The sequence below is a fragment of the Rosa chinensis genome, chromosome 1 (genome assembly GCF_002994745.2).
Source record: "Rosa chinensis cultivar Old Blush chromosome 1, RchiOBHm-V2, whole genome shotgun sequence".
In the NCBI taxonomy this organism is placed as follows: domain Eukaryota; kingdom Viridiplantae; phylum Streptophyta; class Magnoliopsida; order Rosales; family Rosaceae; genus Rosa; species Rosa chinensis.
This window is the reverse complement of record NC_037088.1, coordinates 15,147,977-15,165,453: the sequence shown is the minus strand read 5'-3', so window position 1 is coordinate 15,165,453 and position 17,477 is coordinate 15,147,977. Positions and strand designations below refer to the sequence as shown.

The following is a 17,477-nucleotide window of genomic DNA, read 5'->3' as shown; positions in this document are numbered from 1 at the left end:
AGAGTATTTGTTAGGGCAGTCTAAATTAAGAATATATCAATATATCTTTTTTTTTTAATCAAGTCCACGGGGCGCAATAGTATATTCAACACAAACCAGAATAGACCATTACATACCTTTCCGCTGTCATTCAAGGACATAGACAGGCAAGAAGGTAGTGGTAATACCCAGTACACACAGTGGTACGTAGAAATAGACCCACTCATTATACATTTCAGATTGTAGAGATAGTGGAGATCCTCCTTTGGTACTACGTCGGAAATTAGACAACAAAATTATTGAATTTAGACAAACGCTAAAAACATAGGTTGGGCCAAGATTCAAAGACCCTAGCCCAAATTTAGAAGCTACTGGACTAGAGCAGACCCCAGCCCCTTGATAAATTGGTCTTTTTTTTTGTTTTTTGAGAAGATGAAGAGTATTTGTTCGGAATAGTAGATATTTTGGCTCGTAAAAAAAAGTATATATCTAGGAATATATATCTACAAATATTTCAAACCTTGATAGTGAGAATCCCAAAACAAATCCCAATAACGTAGGAAGGAAGCATATCATGATAATATGCCAGAGAAATCTGAAAGACGTAACTAATCAATCACACAATATTCGTACGTTTCTGTTTCAAATTCCAAATCGTGTAATCAACCCAAAACCCAACCCTACTAGAACTCCATATAACTCGCATTGCTACTCAGGAACCCTAACAAATTAAACCTCATCAACTTGCTTGGATCAGAAACTCTCATATCGCCCGTGGCCCTCGATCGATCTCATTGTTTACGATCATGGTGTGCATCTCTTTCTACTGATTACGAGCCTCTTTGTTTTCAAACGGTAAGTCAAAGAACGCCATGAAATGGATTTCATGACGTTTTTCAAAGTATGCTGATTTTGATTTTGATTTTTTGATTTTTTTCCAAAGTAGAACATCGACGGTGAAAGATTTATCCTTTGTTCTGTCTTGATTCTTGGCAATGACCTTCTGTTTCTGCTAATTCCTTTTTTGTTTTCGTTTGATCAAATGCTATTTCTTTCATGTTTGTTTAATTTGTTTTCTGAAAAGAACTCATCGAAAAAAAATAAAGAATTCTGAATAGGTGGATGGAAAGTTTTTCTTTTTGATATGATTGAGTCTCTATACAGGTTCGACACATCTAGTCGGAAAAAAACTAAAGTGTGCCCGGGAAAGAGAGGGCCATCTACAGGCTCAAAGCTGCCATTAGATTGTTGTAAATCTTGATCCTGAGCATGGGAGGCATATTCACAAAGGTGAATTAAGAAAGGAGGTGGAGGTCAGTGTTTTGTTAATTAATTAACTAATTTGTTTATAGTGTGCATTTTTTTTAGATAAAAACATATAAAAAAGTTGAGAAATTTTAAATACACACCCTTAATTACTTAATATACATCCCTATTATTTTATAGGTTGTCATTTAGAAGATACAAATGATAGTTTAGGTCAAAGATAATAATAGCGTATGATAATTCAGGTCACGCAGTAACTATCTAACACTAAAAAATTTATGAAAACTGCCACTTAGGTTTTCTAATCCGAGCCCAACTCTATCTCTTATTCTCTTTTCAGTTTCGCAATTTCAAAAACACATAAACCGCTCTAGACTTTCCACTGGTGAGACGATTCCAAATTCTCTTCGGCTCGACACCTACTCCTGCGCACACCTTCGATGACGACTGTTTTTCCTACACCATGCAGCGACGTCGCCTCCAGCAAGAGTGCTTCAGCAACGAAGTCCCAAATTCTAGAGTTTTGCAAACTTCCCGGCCTCAAATCGTCTACCTCGAGCTGGTAATGTTTCAGCCTCGATTCCATCGCTATCATCTCTTTGCGTATTTGGCATTGTCTAGTGATCGATGAAATTGCTTGATACTTATCTAACTTTGCTTCTGCTTCCTGCTTTGAGTTCGTTCATAGCTTTATGAAATGTAGAATTTTGGAACCAAAATTGTTTTTGAGGCCATTGTGTGACTATGTTTTGATTGTGGTGTGGCTGTGTTTTGATTTTGGTTTGATACAGAGACATGGACAGTGACATATACATTTATGTGGAGATGATGAATGTGTGTGATGCTATTTAGGTTGTATGGTTTGCTAAAATCGATGTGATGTTGGGTCAAATATATATAATGCAAATGGCCAATGAGGTCTCACTGGCCAGGTCACTAGCCAAGTCACTGGCTAGTGAAGTCACTCGCAAGGCCAGGTGTCATGTCTCTGGCCATGAAGTCACTGGCAAGGCTAGGTCCTTAGCCAGATGTGTGTTAACCTCATGTCATTGACCATGTCACTGATATGGCAAGTGACTTCACTGCGCAGTCCCTGGCTAAGTCACTGGTCATATAACTATCAATTAAAGTCAATGCTAATCTTCTTATTCTAACAATTTTGTACAGAATTTACGATTAGAAATGGCAAGAGGAAAAAGAAAAGAAATGGAACTAAGCAATGATTAAGAAGATTACAAAGAGGTCGAATCAGAAGAAGAAGATGATCAAGCGATGAAGAAGAAGAAGGGTTCGAAGAAGGATAAAAAGCAACAAAAAAAAAACAGGAAGTAAAAGATGTAGAAGATTCTGAGACAGAAGAAGAATTAGTATTACCAAAGAAAAAAGGGATACAAAGAAGTGCAGCAACGGGAGACAAATAAAAAAGGGAAAAACTGTACTAGAAGATTCTGAAGAGGACGACAAAGAAGAAGAACAAGCACAAAAAAATGTAGAAGATTCTGAGAAAGAAGAAGAATTAGTATCACAAATAAAAAAAAGGATATAAAGAAGAGTAGCAAGGGGAGACAAACAAAAAAGGGAAAAATTGTACCAGATTCTGAAGAAGAAGAAGATGTAGAAGCCGAAGTTGTGCCGAAGAAGAGGAAGAGATATTTGAAAGTAGGGCACGTGCAATATAGGTGCACAATAATCAGTTTTTTGAAGACGATTTCAGATAACTGAATGAAAGAACATTAGCTTTACTAAGGGAGACACCGTTTGGAAAGATTGTGGATGCATTCCGTGGTGGGTATATAGAGAAGAAGTCGGCAAAGAAATCTGATGATTTCATTATCCTACTCTTGTAGGCTTACAATCATGAAAAATACCTCTTTTTAGTTGGAAAGAAGAAATTTAGAATCTCCACAAGCGACATTTCAATGATCCTAGGACTACTAGCACAATGAGAGTTGGTTCCAAAGACTTCTGAGGGTGCATATGAGTCCGATTTTGTGTAGGAGTATTTCCAGAGACGAAGAGGGTTAACAAGAGTACTGTTGTGAGAATTTGAAAGACACATTGAAAAAGAAGCTAAAAATAGAGGCAGGGATCGAGAAAGATAAAAATGTGGCAAGGTTAATATTGCTGCATTTGTTAATCAAGTTTTTGTCCCCAAACGCAATGGGGACAATTTCATGGAATTATGTTAAGGCTTGTGAAAAGTTGGATGATATTGGATCTTATGGCTGGGTTAAGGAAGTCGGGAACTTCCTAAAAAAGTCTATGCATATGCTGAAGAAGAAGGAGTCAGGCAACTCATATACTATGGGTGGCTGCATCGTATTAATACTGGTCACTGTCAGACTGAATGTCACTAGCCAAGTTAGACTGCATGTCACTGGGCAATTCACTTGTTAAACTGCATGTCACTGGCTAAGTCATTAATCAATTTGCTTTTCCGAAACTAGCTTTTTTTTTTTTCCTTTTCTTTTGTCCAAGCAGTATTGGTTCTGTGAAAAGACTAGAACAATGAAGCCAACAACTGGAAGGGAGAATGCAGAGCATGAAATGAGAAAATGGGACATCAAAAGCCTGATCTTGGAAAAACTGAATGTATGTTTTTCTCTATCAAAATAGTTGTCACAGGCCAAGTCATTATACATATCACTTACCAAATCACTGTCACACTGCATGTCACTAGCCAATTCACACTTCCTGTCACTGGCCCATGTAACTATTGTAAACATGTCACTGGTTATGTCACATAGCATGTCATTGACATATTGCGGATTCTTCTTTCAGAAACTCTTCGCAAAGCTGAAAGAAGATGCAGAGGAGACAAAATCTAACGAGTTTGGTTCTGATGATGGGACGAATGGTTCGGAACCAGAGGTTCAAGCTGCTGATGATCAGAGTTCTGAAGAGGAAAAGGATAACCAAGAAGGTGAAATGGGTGAACATGAAGGAACTGAGATGACAATAACAAGATGCAACGAAGAAGAAAAAGCCAAGTGGGAGGAACAAAAAAGAAAGAAAAAGGAATAGGAGGTAAGAAGTCTGACTGTGAAAAAAAAAAAAAAATTGGAAGGAGAGATTGAAGTTGGAGAAAAATATACTGCAAAAGAAATATCAGCTGAGGGAATTGAAAGAGGACAAGAAGCTTCTGAAGGAAGAACATGTTGCCCTCGTAACAGTGAAAATTTGCCTCACATCATCAGTGCAGGAGTTAGACAAAAAAGTGAAGAAGTTAGAGGGAATGATGATTGCAATGACTCACTACCTCGAGACCCTATTGGCGACGAGGGCATTGTTTAGCTTTGGTGAGGGAGGTTTGTTAGCTTCTTAATGCCTAAGATGCAGAGACATGGTGTGAGCATTGTGTCATGTATTGTCACGGACACGTACTCAAATAGGGAACTTTTTGCTTCTCTCGTTCTGTAATGGCACCTTGCTACCCACCATAAGATAACAAGAGTGTCCTTTTAGCAACACCTCAGAGTAAACTGTGCTCAACCACTAATTATAAGCGAGGCTTGCCACTTTTCACCCAAGTGTTTCTCTCACACCAAGTAGATACCAAGACATGAATTAAATTCAACCCACAGAACCGACAAATTACCGAAAATCCAAACCTTGTGGTAACTCCTACTTAATAATGAACATGTGTTTAGATCCCTACAATAACATTCTAAACGGATGTATCTTTCCAAACTTGGATGTGCCTAGAGTCTCAACTATGATGGCTATTTATAGAGTAGCCTACTCTCGGAATTTGACAACCCAACTTCCTTAGGTACGTGTATCGAACAATGCACATTTTTCTCTTGACAATTGATATTCCCAACCGCTTAGGGATTGAGTACAGTAACTATTTGTTCTTATCTAAGAGCATCTCTAACAGTGATAGCTAAAACTGAAATATAAATAATTATTTTTTGAGTTCTGTCCTAGCAGAATACCTAAATTTCAAATTAAATTTAAGTTTTTGGTGCTTTGGGTAGCACCAAAATGAACTAAAATTATCCTATTTATCCCAGCAACATATTTTTTTTCCCACTAACCCAATTTAACTGCTAAATGACAAATTCACCGTCAGCCTAATTAAAAATCTACTTTCATGCCACTCTGTCTATCTCACCCCACAACTGGTCTCTCTCTCTCTCTGCGGGACTGCATCTCCGATTCCGAGCAGAAACAGCTCCCCCAAAAAAGAAGAAGCGGGATTCTTCTACTGATCCAAATCAGATCCAATTCGATCCAGCCATGACGCCCCGACGATCACAAGTTAGCCGCCATGCGAAGAAGACACAAGAAGAAGAGCACCGTCACAATTATAGCCTATGCAAGACTTGCTGAAAAGCCTCCTCCTGGGGTTTTGTTGAAAAACCACCGAGTAAGATCATGAAGATTACAAGATGGAGATGCAGGGCAAGAGCTTCTTCTAACGGATCTGACATCACAGACTTTGATATCTACGATCTTATGGGCATCAATAGCTCTGCGAATCACTTTGAAATAATTAAGAAAAGCATTTAGGACACTTAGGTGTCACTTGGACATTGTTGGCGCAGCAGGCCATGACATGGCCATCATTCTCAATGAAGCACTCTTCTCTCTGATCCTAATCAATGCCTGGCTTATGATAAGTTCCACATGGTGGCATGACCCTTTTTTTTTTTTTTTTTTTAACTCTCTTGTGGAATTATAGTCTATTTGTACTTGTTTTTTAATCTATATTTTTTTTTTTAATTTGGATGGAGACTACTGCTGCTTCTGTATTACAAATCAATGGTACTTCTGTTTTGCAACAGAAGGTCCGGAAGGAAAGAAAAAAAGGTCCGGAAGGAAAGAAAAAAGAAAAAAAATATTTTATTGCCCTCCAATAGACGTCTATTTCTGGGGGGCAATAGACGTTTCAAATTGATGTAATTTTTTCATTTTTTTTTTCTTTAATCAAAGTTTTATTTGTTTAAATTTAGGGAGATCAGTTCTCATTCAGGCGACTGAAAGTTCTATTAGAGGGCAATAGACGTTTATTGAGGGGCAATACATGTTTATTCAGGGGGCAATAAACCTCTCCGATTCCATATGAGATCTACAACAACCTCTTTGGAGACTTCTGGCAAGGTTTCATATACCTCTATTGCCTCCTAATTGATGTCTATTGGGGGGCAATAGAGGTTTATTTCCCCTCTATTGGGAGGCAATAGATGTATATTTTGGGGCAATAAACCTTTCCGGCAACCTCTTTGGGGACCTCCGGTGAGGTTTTCAGATAAGTCCGGTAGGCGGCGGCAGGTGACTGAAATCTCTCTCTTCCATTCTCTCTCTCTCTCTCTCTCTCTCTAAGTAACAAAGAGGTGAGGGTAAAATAGTCTCAAAATTAAACAAAAAAATAAATAAAAAAACTTAATGGGGTATTAGGAAAAACTTCCTTAGAGTGTTTTGGGTAAGGGGGAATTAAAAAAACTTAATGGGGTAAGTGGGAAAAAAATCCCTACAAATGGGGTAAATGGATAAAATCCCTTAAGTTTTAGTTAAATTGTCTCTCATCTTTAACTAAATATAGCTAGTTTTTTTTCGCTAAATTCTAAAGTTAAATTTAGCTTTTGTTTAGCTAGTCTATTGGAGATCAAACTTAGCCTAAAATTAGTAAAATTTCAAATTTTTTTATTTGAAATGAGTTTTAGGTTGGAGATTCCCTAAGTGTGGTTAACATCCCCAACCACCCCGGATTATCCGAAAGGGAGGATTACATCAAGTAACTCCTCTTAACTTCCCTTAGATAGATATGCATCGCTAACTTCTGGCAATTTCCCTCTTATATCAACCCTCTTTGCTTGCTTGAGTCATTGCTTGCTGGTTTGCTTCATTACTTGCTTGCTTGCTTATAGCCTTAGCCAGCACTATCTGTCTATTGGCCAGCCCCGACCGACAGCTTGCGGCCAACCTTGGCCAACATTGGCTAGACAGTGGCAGGAAGCGTCCACGGTAGGTTGCGGCTAGATTCGGTGGCTCTCGACAGATTGGCTTGTCAATCTTGTCAACATGCGTCTTACCCTTACTAGAAGTCTCACGCAGGTCATGTATTACCTACTCTAAATGCATGGGCTTGCCATCAGTGCTAAACTATGCTACCTCCTTGTCTACCGATTGCGTCAGTGCTAGGCAATGCCCTGCCTACCGCTTGGCCAAAGCCTTGCACATAGTGTGCCCGCTGATGTGCAGCTGAGGCTGGCTAAGGTTGGCGCAAGACATGCTAACAGGTGGTGTTTTCAACCCTTGCCATCTTTAAGGGTGTAATAAACTTGCCATTTGATCTTGAAAATGCCCTTGTTGTCAATGGGCCTTGGTTTCTTGTCTCGACATCACTCACATCGCCATCTAGATACTTTGTATCTACTTGAAACTCCTCTTAGTGTGCATAGACCTGAGCTTGCTCCTCCGTGAACCTCAGTTTATCACATACACTATCGACAAGCCATCTAGAAGCCTTGCATCTATGTAAAAAGGCGGTTTGGGGGGGGGGGGGATAATTAGATTAGGCCTACAAACAAGAAATATGGAGCAAGGGATAAACCCGACAAGATGTGAGCCTAAAGCACATGTTCTTATCCAGATGCACCAAACTGCCTATGAGTATGAATTTAGAGACATGTGGGCTTAAGGTGTTTGGGCAGAGGTCCTATCATTGCGACACAGGGATCGGGTCGAGAATCTGGCAGCCCAATTATAAGTGGGAGTAGATTGCGGTCAAAGCTACAAATAACTTATGGATAAGGCTTTTCACCCTATAAATACACCATTAAGTGGGTTTGGTAAGACATTCAGTCACTCTTACTCCTACTTACTTATAAGAAGGTTGCTCATTTAGGCATTGAAAGATTGCAAGTATAATCTAGAGACATGTGGTACGAAGGTTGCAGCAGGCATCGAAGGTTGCTTGTGAGTAGGAATCAAGAAACATGTGCTTAAGGTGTTGGCAGAGGCCCATTCGTTGCGGCATAGGGCTTGGGTCGAGAGATGGGCAACCCAATGATTGGTGATAGTAGATTGTGACACAAGAAGGCATTGAAAGATTTTTTGCAAGTATGAATCTAGAGACATGTGGTACGAAGGTTGCGGCAGGCATCGAAGGTTGCCTATGAGTACGAATCGAGAAACATGTGCTTAAGTTGTTGGCAGAAGCCCTATTGTTGCTGCACAAGGCCCGGGTCGAGAGATGGGCAACCCAATGATAGGTGATAGTACATTGTGGCGCAAGATGCAACCAACTTATAGATAAGGCTTTTCACCCTATAATTACACCCTTAAGTGGGTTTGGTAAGACATTTGATCACTCTTACTCCCACTCACTTATAAGATGGTTGCTCATTTAGGAATTGAAGGGTTTTTTGAAAGTAATTGTTAGAGCATTGTCTGAAATCCCACATTAGAAACCAAGTCCCCTATTATTTATGAAGAATATCACTTAAGTAATAGACTGCATAAAAGAATTCTGACAAAACTTGCTTAAGCAAAAAAACTCAGAATTTTAAAACATATAAGAGTAACTCCAACATCTTTCCATATTTCGATTTATCTCTATTTTAGGGAAAAATAAGCCTTTTTTGCTCGAACATATTTTCTATAACTATCTCCATTTTAGGGATGGTAGGAAATAGAAAACAAAATTCCTTAAATTTACAGCAATCTCTAAAATTTTAAGGAAAAATTATAGAGATTTTGGAGATTGCTGTAAAATAGAGAATCTGTTGGAGTTGGAAAAGAAAAATTATGGAAAACTTTGACTTTTGATTCCCAATAATACAAAAATTATAGAGAAGCTGTTGGAGTTGCTTTAAGTATACATGTATATAAAGTGGGCCTTGGGCCTCGAGGCTCTTGGGCTTTAAGGACTTAGTTAAATTCCAATAAAGGATTTTTTTTTTCTTTTGTATATTCGGATAAAGATGTTTTTGGATAACACTGATTCAGACAGTTGCAACTGTTCTGTTCAAATTCAAAACATACAAACAGTTGCATCTCCTTGTTCGAACTTTATAAAAGGACGAAAACGTTCATTGATATGCACATTAGTTTTTCCTGACATCTCTTCTACAAAAAAACTCGACAAAAACACAAGTGAAGTTCGCCAGGTTTCAAGACATCTGTGCAACGCCTTCAAACACAGAGTAGTATCCTACAACACATGTGTAGGGACAAAATTCTGTCTTAGGACATTGCTATTGCAAGCCTTTCTCTCAAGAATCAAGTCAGTGATTTTAATTCTATTTATTTCTTGTTTCATTTGTATATAAGATACAAAATTATTGCACTCGTGTATTAGGATTGATACATTACTGCAATACTTTTGTACTGTATCTATATATTGTTGTTAAATTCTGTTTATATATACTGTAATTATATATTGTATTCAGCGACTAAGGATTGATCCGAGACTAAATATCGCTACGTTTCAAACGATCTAAGACAAAAAAATTTGTACTTAAGGATGGACCAATAGGCGATTATCACTAAGACCTCTCATGCTGAGAAGCCAGATAAGTTCATCAAGGGAGTCGATTTCAAGAGATGGCAACAAAAGATGTTGTGTTATCTCACGACCTTGAACTTGGCACAAGTGGTCTCGCTAAAGAAACCAGTGGCAGAACTTCCAGTAACAGTAAAGAGATTGAATACCATTGACGCTTGGACTCATAGTGAATTCTTGTGCAAAACCTATATCCTTAATGGATTGATGATACACTCTATGATGTCTCAAATTTGCAAAAGAATTATGGGAGTCCTTGGAGAAGAAGTATTTGTCACAAGCTGCATGTGCAAGCAAATTTATCATTGCCAAGTTTCTAAACCATAGGATGTGGATCACAAAACTATTCTCAACCAAGTTGAAGAACTGTAAATCATAATACATGAATTGCACATTGAAGGCATGATTCTGGATGAGAAAAATTTGAAGCGGGAGCGGTCATTTATTGAAAAGATTCTCCATCTTGTAAGCATTTCAAGAAAACCTTAAAACATATGACTGAGGAATTGTCGGTTGAAAAAACTAGTTTTAAAAAAGCTTCCAGTGGAAGAGGACAACCAAGTAAATAAGAAGAATGATGTCTCATTCATGGAAGCCAAGGAAAACATTGTTGAAGGAGACAATTCAAAGTCCAATTAAGCCTACTTTTTTGAAGAAAAACAAAGGCAAAGGCAAGGCTGCATCTATTGCTCCAAAAAACTAAAGGTGGTGGTTGGGTGTGTGGCAAACCAGGCCGCAAGGTACAAACTTGTCGCCACAAGAAAGAGCAACATGCTGGAAACCAAGGTAACAATAACCAAGCTAATATGGCTGTTGATACTGACTTTATTGGTATGGTTTTAGAAGTTAACTTGGTTGGTGACCCAAATGATTGGTGGGTTGAACTAGTGCAACAAGGCACATATGTGCAGATAATAGGAGTCTGTTCATTACCTACCAAGAGATTGATGGCAAAAACCTATATATGCGAAATGCTTCTACATCTGGAAAGGAAGGGCACAGTGATACTTAAGCTTACTTCTGAAAACTAATTGGCCTTTCTTGATGTGCTCCATGCATTTGAAATTTGCATGAACTTTGTGTCTGGTCCTATTCTAGTGAATAAGAGATTTAAACTTGTAACGATTATAGGTGGACAGTTTGTAGGGAAGGACTACGGGCTACCGGCTACCTAGCTAATAGGCTCTTCAAACTAAATGTTTTGCTTATTGATGGTTGTACTACTACTACTACTATTAATAAAATAATTAAGGCTACTACTTACTTGCTTAAGTCCTTTGACTTATGGCATGCCAGACTAGGCCGTGTAAATTATTGTTCTTTAAAAAGAATGGTTAACTTAGGATTTCTGCCAAAGTGCAATCCTAATGGCAATGATCAACACATATGTGAAGTATGCAATGAATCTAAATTTATTAGGCAGCCTTTCAAATATGTTGACAGGTCGAATGAAGGGCTAGGTTTGATACATTCGAACCTTTGTGACTTTAAGGCAACACAACTTGCAGAGGGAACAAGTATTATATATCATTTATAGATGATTGCAGCAAATTATGCTATGTTTACTTAATTTATAGTAAAGATGAGGCCTTGGACATATTTAAATACAACAAGGTTGAAGTACAGAATCAACTTGATACAAAAATCAAGATCATAAGATTAGATAGAGGTGGACAATATGAATAATGCTTTTTCGGATTTTTTTTCTTCACATGAAATTGTTCATCAAACAACTGCACCATACACTCCACAACAAAATGGAGTTGCAAAATTAAAAAATTGAACGTTTAGAGATATGATCAATTCCAGCTCAATAGTTCTGGTGTTCCACATAATTTGTGGGGTGATTTTCTATTTGCTACAAATGAAATTCCCTTCAAGAAGACAAACAAGTCTCCTTGTGAAGTATGGAAAGGAAAGATTCCTTCTTATAAAAAGCGAAACTGTGGGGTTGTCTTGCTAAGGTTCGAGTTCCTCTTCTTAAGAGAACGAAGCTTGGACCAAAAACTACAAACATGTGTGTTTATTAGATATGCCAAGAATAGTGCGGCATTTAGATTTTTAGTATTTAAATATGAAATTACTGGTATACATGCTAACACAATAATTGAAAGTGATGATGCTACATTCATTGAACAAATATTTCCATTATCAGTTTAATATCTGATACGTGGATCAATGATCCACATGATATTAAATTAATTTTTTTAAGGGGCAAGTCCATCACAATAGCTTGCTATTGGGGCTTGCATGTGTCATCCTTGTGTTGCACTATTACAAGGTTTGGCGCACCCTACTGAAAAAAAAAAAAAAAAAAAAACCCGTAATATGCACAAATGAAATCGTGATATTAGTAATATGGATCAAGGCTTATCATCTTCTAATGTACAGAAAAATGAAGAAAACAAACCTAGAAGAGCTTAAAGAAGATTTGGGAGAATGTTTTTTCATATATTCTCATTGATATGTATAGACAATCCCTTGGTGAAGATGTTTGCGAGTTGATCTTGAGAGCAAATATAACCTATTTGAATCTCTTTGCGGACCCCTTTTTCTCGAATGTATTGGTAATCACCTTCCACATGTCTAGTTCTTGTGTGGAAAACAGTATTCAAAGCAAAAGATATGGCACTAATATTGTCACACCATAGTTTGGGGGGGGGGGGGGAGGGAGGGGAGCTGGAGAGGAAGGCTGAAGTCACAAAATAAAATTCGAAACCAGGATAGATGTGCAACAGTATAAGCCAAGTGACGATACTCAACTTATGTGCTAGAACGAGACACCCGACTTTACTTTTTAGAGCTCCATGAAATCAGGTTTGAACCTAAGTAAATACAAGTGCCACCTCTGGAGATTCTTGTATCTAGATCTCCAGCATAATCAGAGTCACTAAAACTTGTTAAGTGGAAAGTACCTGGGCGGGTGGCTTGGGGTATTTTTCAAATAACGGAGAATCCGTTTGATAGCCACCCAATGCACACTAGTAGGAGAATGCAAAAACTAACAGACTTGATTGACAACATAGGAGATATCAGGTCGAGTTAACATTAAGTACTGCAGGGCTCCCACAACACTGCAATAGTTGGTGACACCAAGAAGAGGAGTGCCATATGTGATGCTCAAACGTTTGCCACTAGTCACAAGAGTTGACACAAGCTTAGCATCTGTCATGTTTATGCGATGAAGGAGATCTAAGGTATACTTGGTTTGAGTTAAAGCAAGACCATTAGGAGACCTTACAGCTTCAATGCCTAAGAAATATTGCAATGGACCAAATCCTTTGCGGAGAAGAGCTTGCTCAGATTAGAGATTAGGATATTTATATGCTTAACATGAGTGCCAGTGAGTAGGATATCATCCACATATATAAGCAAATAACGCTTAATGGTGCCTGAGTGATAAACAAATAAAGAAGAATCTGCCTGAGATGCATTGAAACCCAAGTCCTCCAAATAAGTAGAGAAACAAGAGAACTAAGCTCGTGGTGCCTGTTTGAGGCCATAAAGAGAGCGTTGTAACTTACAAACATACTGAGGATATTTGGGATCAACAAACCTCTGCGGTTGTTGTATATAAACATCTTGTGACAAATATCCATGTAAAAAGGCATTTTGAATATCCAATTGTCTAGTAATCCAGTCAAAAGAAACTGTTAGTGCTAAGATCAACATAAAGGAATGTTTAATTAACGGACTGAAGATTTCACCATAATCAACACCTTCTTGCTGCCGGAACCCTTTGGCAACCAATCGAGCTTTTTATCACTCCACAGAACCATCAGGCTTCCGCTTAATGCGATAGACCCACTTGTTGGGAAGAACATTCATTGAGATGAACGGGGAATGAACTGCCAAGTACCAGCTTGAATGAGACCATTGAATTCACTACTCATTGCCAGACTCCATTCCTCCTACTTCATTGCCTGACTAAAACAACCTAGTTCAATTGGTTAAGTCACAGAGCTAACAACCATAGCATATTTGGGATTGGGTTTAACAATTCCACGTTGACTACGAGTAACAGGCCCATAGTTGTGTGGAATATGATTCACATCAGGGCTCAATAGAGGGGCGATGGGAGTTGTCATCGGTAGAGGGAAGAAGAAGGGGGGTTGGGGTGGAGTTGATTCTGATGGAGATGCAGGCTGAGTGCTTTGAGGTATTGATGAAGATGGTGTGTTTGCTAATTAGGCTGGTAGAAAGGGTGAAGGGTGGGTTGGTTGGTAAGAATGGGAAATGGTAGTGATTAAAGGGAATGAGTTATGTTGGGTTTAAGGAGTAGCGTCTACAGGGGGTGGTAGTAATGGATTTTTGGGACAGAAAATTGGACTTGTCAAAAATAATATGACGCGAAAAAAACTCGACCACTAGACAAATCTAAACAGTGATAACCTTTGTGATTTAATGAGTAACCAACAAAATCACATTTTTTGGAACAGAAATCCAAATTACTTTTAGTGTGAGGACGAATGTAAGGAAAGCAAGCACAACCAAAGGTACGAAGAAAAGAATAATTGGGAGTGTAGTGAAATAATTTATCATAAGGAGAGGAAAAGTTTAGGATACGTGTTGGTAAACGATTTACTAGATAGAGGGCGGTGTTAATTGCTTCAACCCAATATGATTTAGGGACTGAAGAATGGGCAAGAAGAGTTAACGCTATTTTGACAAGATAGCGATGCTTACGTTCTGCTAAACCATTTTGTTCAGGATGATGTGGGCAAGAGAGTCTATGATGAATGCCTTTTTGAAGCAAAAATTGTTTGAATGCATGACTAGTGTATTCACTATCACCGTCTATTTAGATATTTTTTTATTTTTGTGGAGAATTGATTTTCAATGCAAGTAAAAAAGGCTACAAAGATGGTAAAGACCTTAGATTTGTTTTCATGGGAAGCAACCAAACATATCGTGAAAAATCATCCACAAACACAACATAATATTTGAAACCTTGAATTGAAAGAGTAGGAGAGGTCCATACATTACTATGAATTAATTCAAAAAAAAAGAAGAAGGTAGAAATAGACTCAGACAAACAAAAGGGCAATTTAGTGGACTTGCCCAATGGACACGAATGACATTTTGAGAAAGGATGATTGTCTAACAATGAAATCCTAGATGCAAGATAATGAAGAATTTGTGTTGATGGATGCCTAAGCGAGAGTACCACACGTCCACAGTAACTCGATTTGCTAAAAAAGTAGTAAAAAGACTCGAATTATTGGATGACGATGAACCATTATTGATTGGAAAAAATCTATTATTACTCCGACCTTCCAAAAGCGTCCTCCCTGAACTCAATCCTTTACATAAAAGGCATTATGAAACATTAGAATATAATAAGGCCCTGTTTGGTTGGTGGAAAGTAAAGGAATCATTTTCCTTTCTATTGGGAAAGTGAATCTTGAGGGGGAGGAACCAATTTCCTCCACTTTTTCCTTTCCTTTGGGAACCAATTTCCCTTCCTTGGCTGTCCCAAACGCAGGAAAGGAAACTCCTAATGCCCAGATTCTGGGAAACAAACATGGCCTAAATGTTCTCAGAGAGTAATTTATGTGCGGACAATGTGTGCGTTTGGGGGGGGGGGGTTGGTGGGTGGTGGTTCTTGGCTCCTCTGCTTAGAAGCAACGCACGTAGAAGTGTTTGGTAACTCTGACTATAGCCCACTTCTAACATAAGCTGCGGCTTTTTTAAGGGAAAAGTCGAAGTCAGGAGAGACCTGCTTTTAGAAGCAGAAGCTGCAGTGCTCACTGTAGCACTATCTAATACTAGTGATTGCCCTCCAGGAACATATCATATTACATCGGAGTCTCTTCACGCAGACACAAAATAATTCTCTGTTGCTCACTCCGATTATGAAGAGAGAAGTGACATTAAATCACTCACTCCGATTCTGATCATATCAGAGTCCTAACCACTCCAATCAGATCAGCTTCTCTATTTCTCCGATCGATTTCGCTATGGGTACTGTGAACTATGAACTCGATCGTCTCAGTCTATTTTTTCTGATTGTGAATTTTTGTTTTTGTTTTAGTTCATCTGTGACGGGTTTGATTGATCGCAGCGGGCGGAGAAACTGTTCAAGAGTATATTGAAATCGCTTGAGAAGCCGGACGACGGCGAGTTCGGAAAGTACTACAGCTTGCCAGCTCTCAATGATCCTAGGGTAGGTAAATTTTTAGCTCCAATTTACTTGTGATTGTGTTTTGCATCTGGTGACCGATAGTGAACATTAGGAAATGAAATTGCATATGTATGATTTGTGGTGGTTTGATATGCCAAGTTGTTTTGGATAGATGATTCGGTGGTGGAATCTTCTTGTTTCTTTTGATTCATCAAGAGTAATGGAATACTGGAAATGGTTGTATAAATGGCTTTGTGATTCTCTTGTGAGCGGTGCATTGTTTTACTGTTTTGAGTTTCAAGTGTGAATTTTTATGATGATGTATTGACTGTGGTTGTATTGATGTTTGTGATGCAGATAAGCTACCGTACTCTATTAAGATCCTTCTTGAGTCTGCAATCTATAACTGCCATGAGTTTCAGGTTAAGAGTACGTATTTGAGAAAAGTTGTAATTTGTTATTAGCATTTAGGACCCTCTTTGTCTTTGTGTGTGTGTTTATCTGGCTTGCAGTCTTGAATATATGACCTTGTGTTTGTGTTTGTGTTTGCTTCACTGGAAGGCAGCTTTATTCCAAGTTTTTGGCCATTAGGATGCTTTTTCTACAGTTCTCTATTTGCATCGAGTGTAGTTCTCTGGTTTTACGCTGTTTGCTTCTCTCTGTTGGGACTTTCTGGTTCTGAGGCCCTCCGTCCATGCGCTGTTTGGTAATAGTTTCGTATAGTAATTGGTTTTGAAAGTTCTTGATCAGGTCTTACAAGTCCCGGTTTAAGGTATTGAATGATGACACTATTCGATGGCGGAGGGAGGGCAAGCGGCACAATGCACATCTGAAGGTATGTACCTTTTTTCCCTACCGAATTATTGTTTATCGACTCCTCAACTAGAACCAAAACCCAAATCCCAAATCCTAATAAAAATGGGTGGTTAATAACCTTCCCATTGTGGAGGCAGAGATGGCCCAGGAGCTCGAAAGCGAAATTCGAGTGTGTGTTTAGTGAAGTTGGTGTTGTTAAAGAAGATGGGTTTTCGATGCATATGAACCCCAGCAGCCAAGAAACCCTGGGTCATTGTTTCATAGAGTTTAATTCTCCTCAGGTAGTTACTTTATTCCCCTGCTCTGTTTTAGTTTCAATTGTTTCTTGGGTTTGTTTAGTGTAATGCAGTGATATGGTTTTTGTTTTATGGAATTGAATTTCACTTGAATTTGATAACCCAGTTGTGAAAGAATTCACAGGGATACAGGGTTTTAGTTTCTGTAGCATAGATAGAGTGCACTACATTCTGTTTCCACATTGTAGACTACAGGTTATAGTTATCAGATTGTATATGAAAACTTGCAAATGAGTGTAGAGCTTAGAACAATGCAGAGTTCATAAGACTCCATTTTATTTCGAGACAAGGAATGGGGAATGATTTCAGTGTATATTAGCTTTTTTCCCTGGAGGATGGATGAAATAGCTTTGTTCCCTGGAGGATGGATGAAATCAAAACAAAATGAAGTTTGAAACAAGCAATGGTTTTAGACTTCTTGTTAGTCTTCAGTTTCCTCTTAGTTTCAGTAAAAACAGTTTTCCTCATTCATCTAGGAATTAGA

At 38.4% G+C, this 17,477-nt stretch overlaps 1 long non-coding RNA gene and 1 pseudogene across 1 annotated transcript; both read left to right on the top strand.

Moving 5' to 3' along the window:
* The first annotated feature begins 620 nt into the window (after window positions 1-620).
* LOC121052716 lies at window positions 621-4,578 on the top strand. Its single transcript, XR_005809894.1, has 5 exons — window positions 621-834; window positions 1,144-1,292; window positions 1,586-1,807; window positions 2,413-3,837; window positions 4,027-4,578. It is a non-coding gene; the product is annotated as an uncharacterized LOC121052716 (long non-coding RNA).
* Window positions 4,579-11,879: 7,301 nt separating this feature from the next.
* On the top strand, window positions 11,880-12,054 carry LOC112183139 (annotated as a pseudogene).
* The last annotated feature ends 5,423 nt before the right edge of the window (window positions 12,055-17,477 follow it).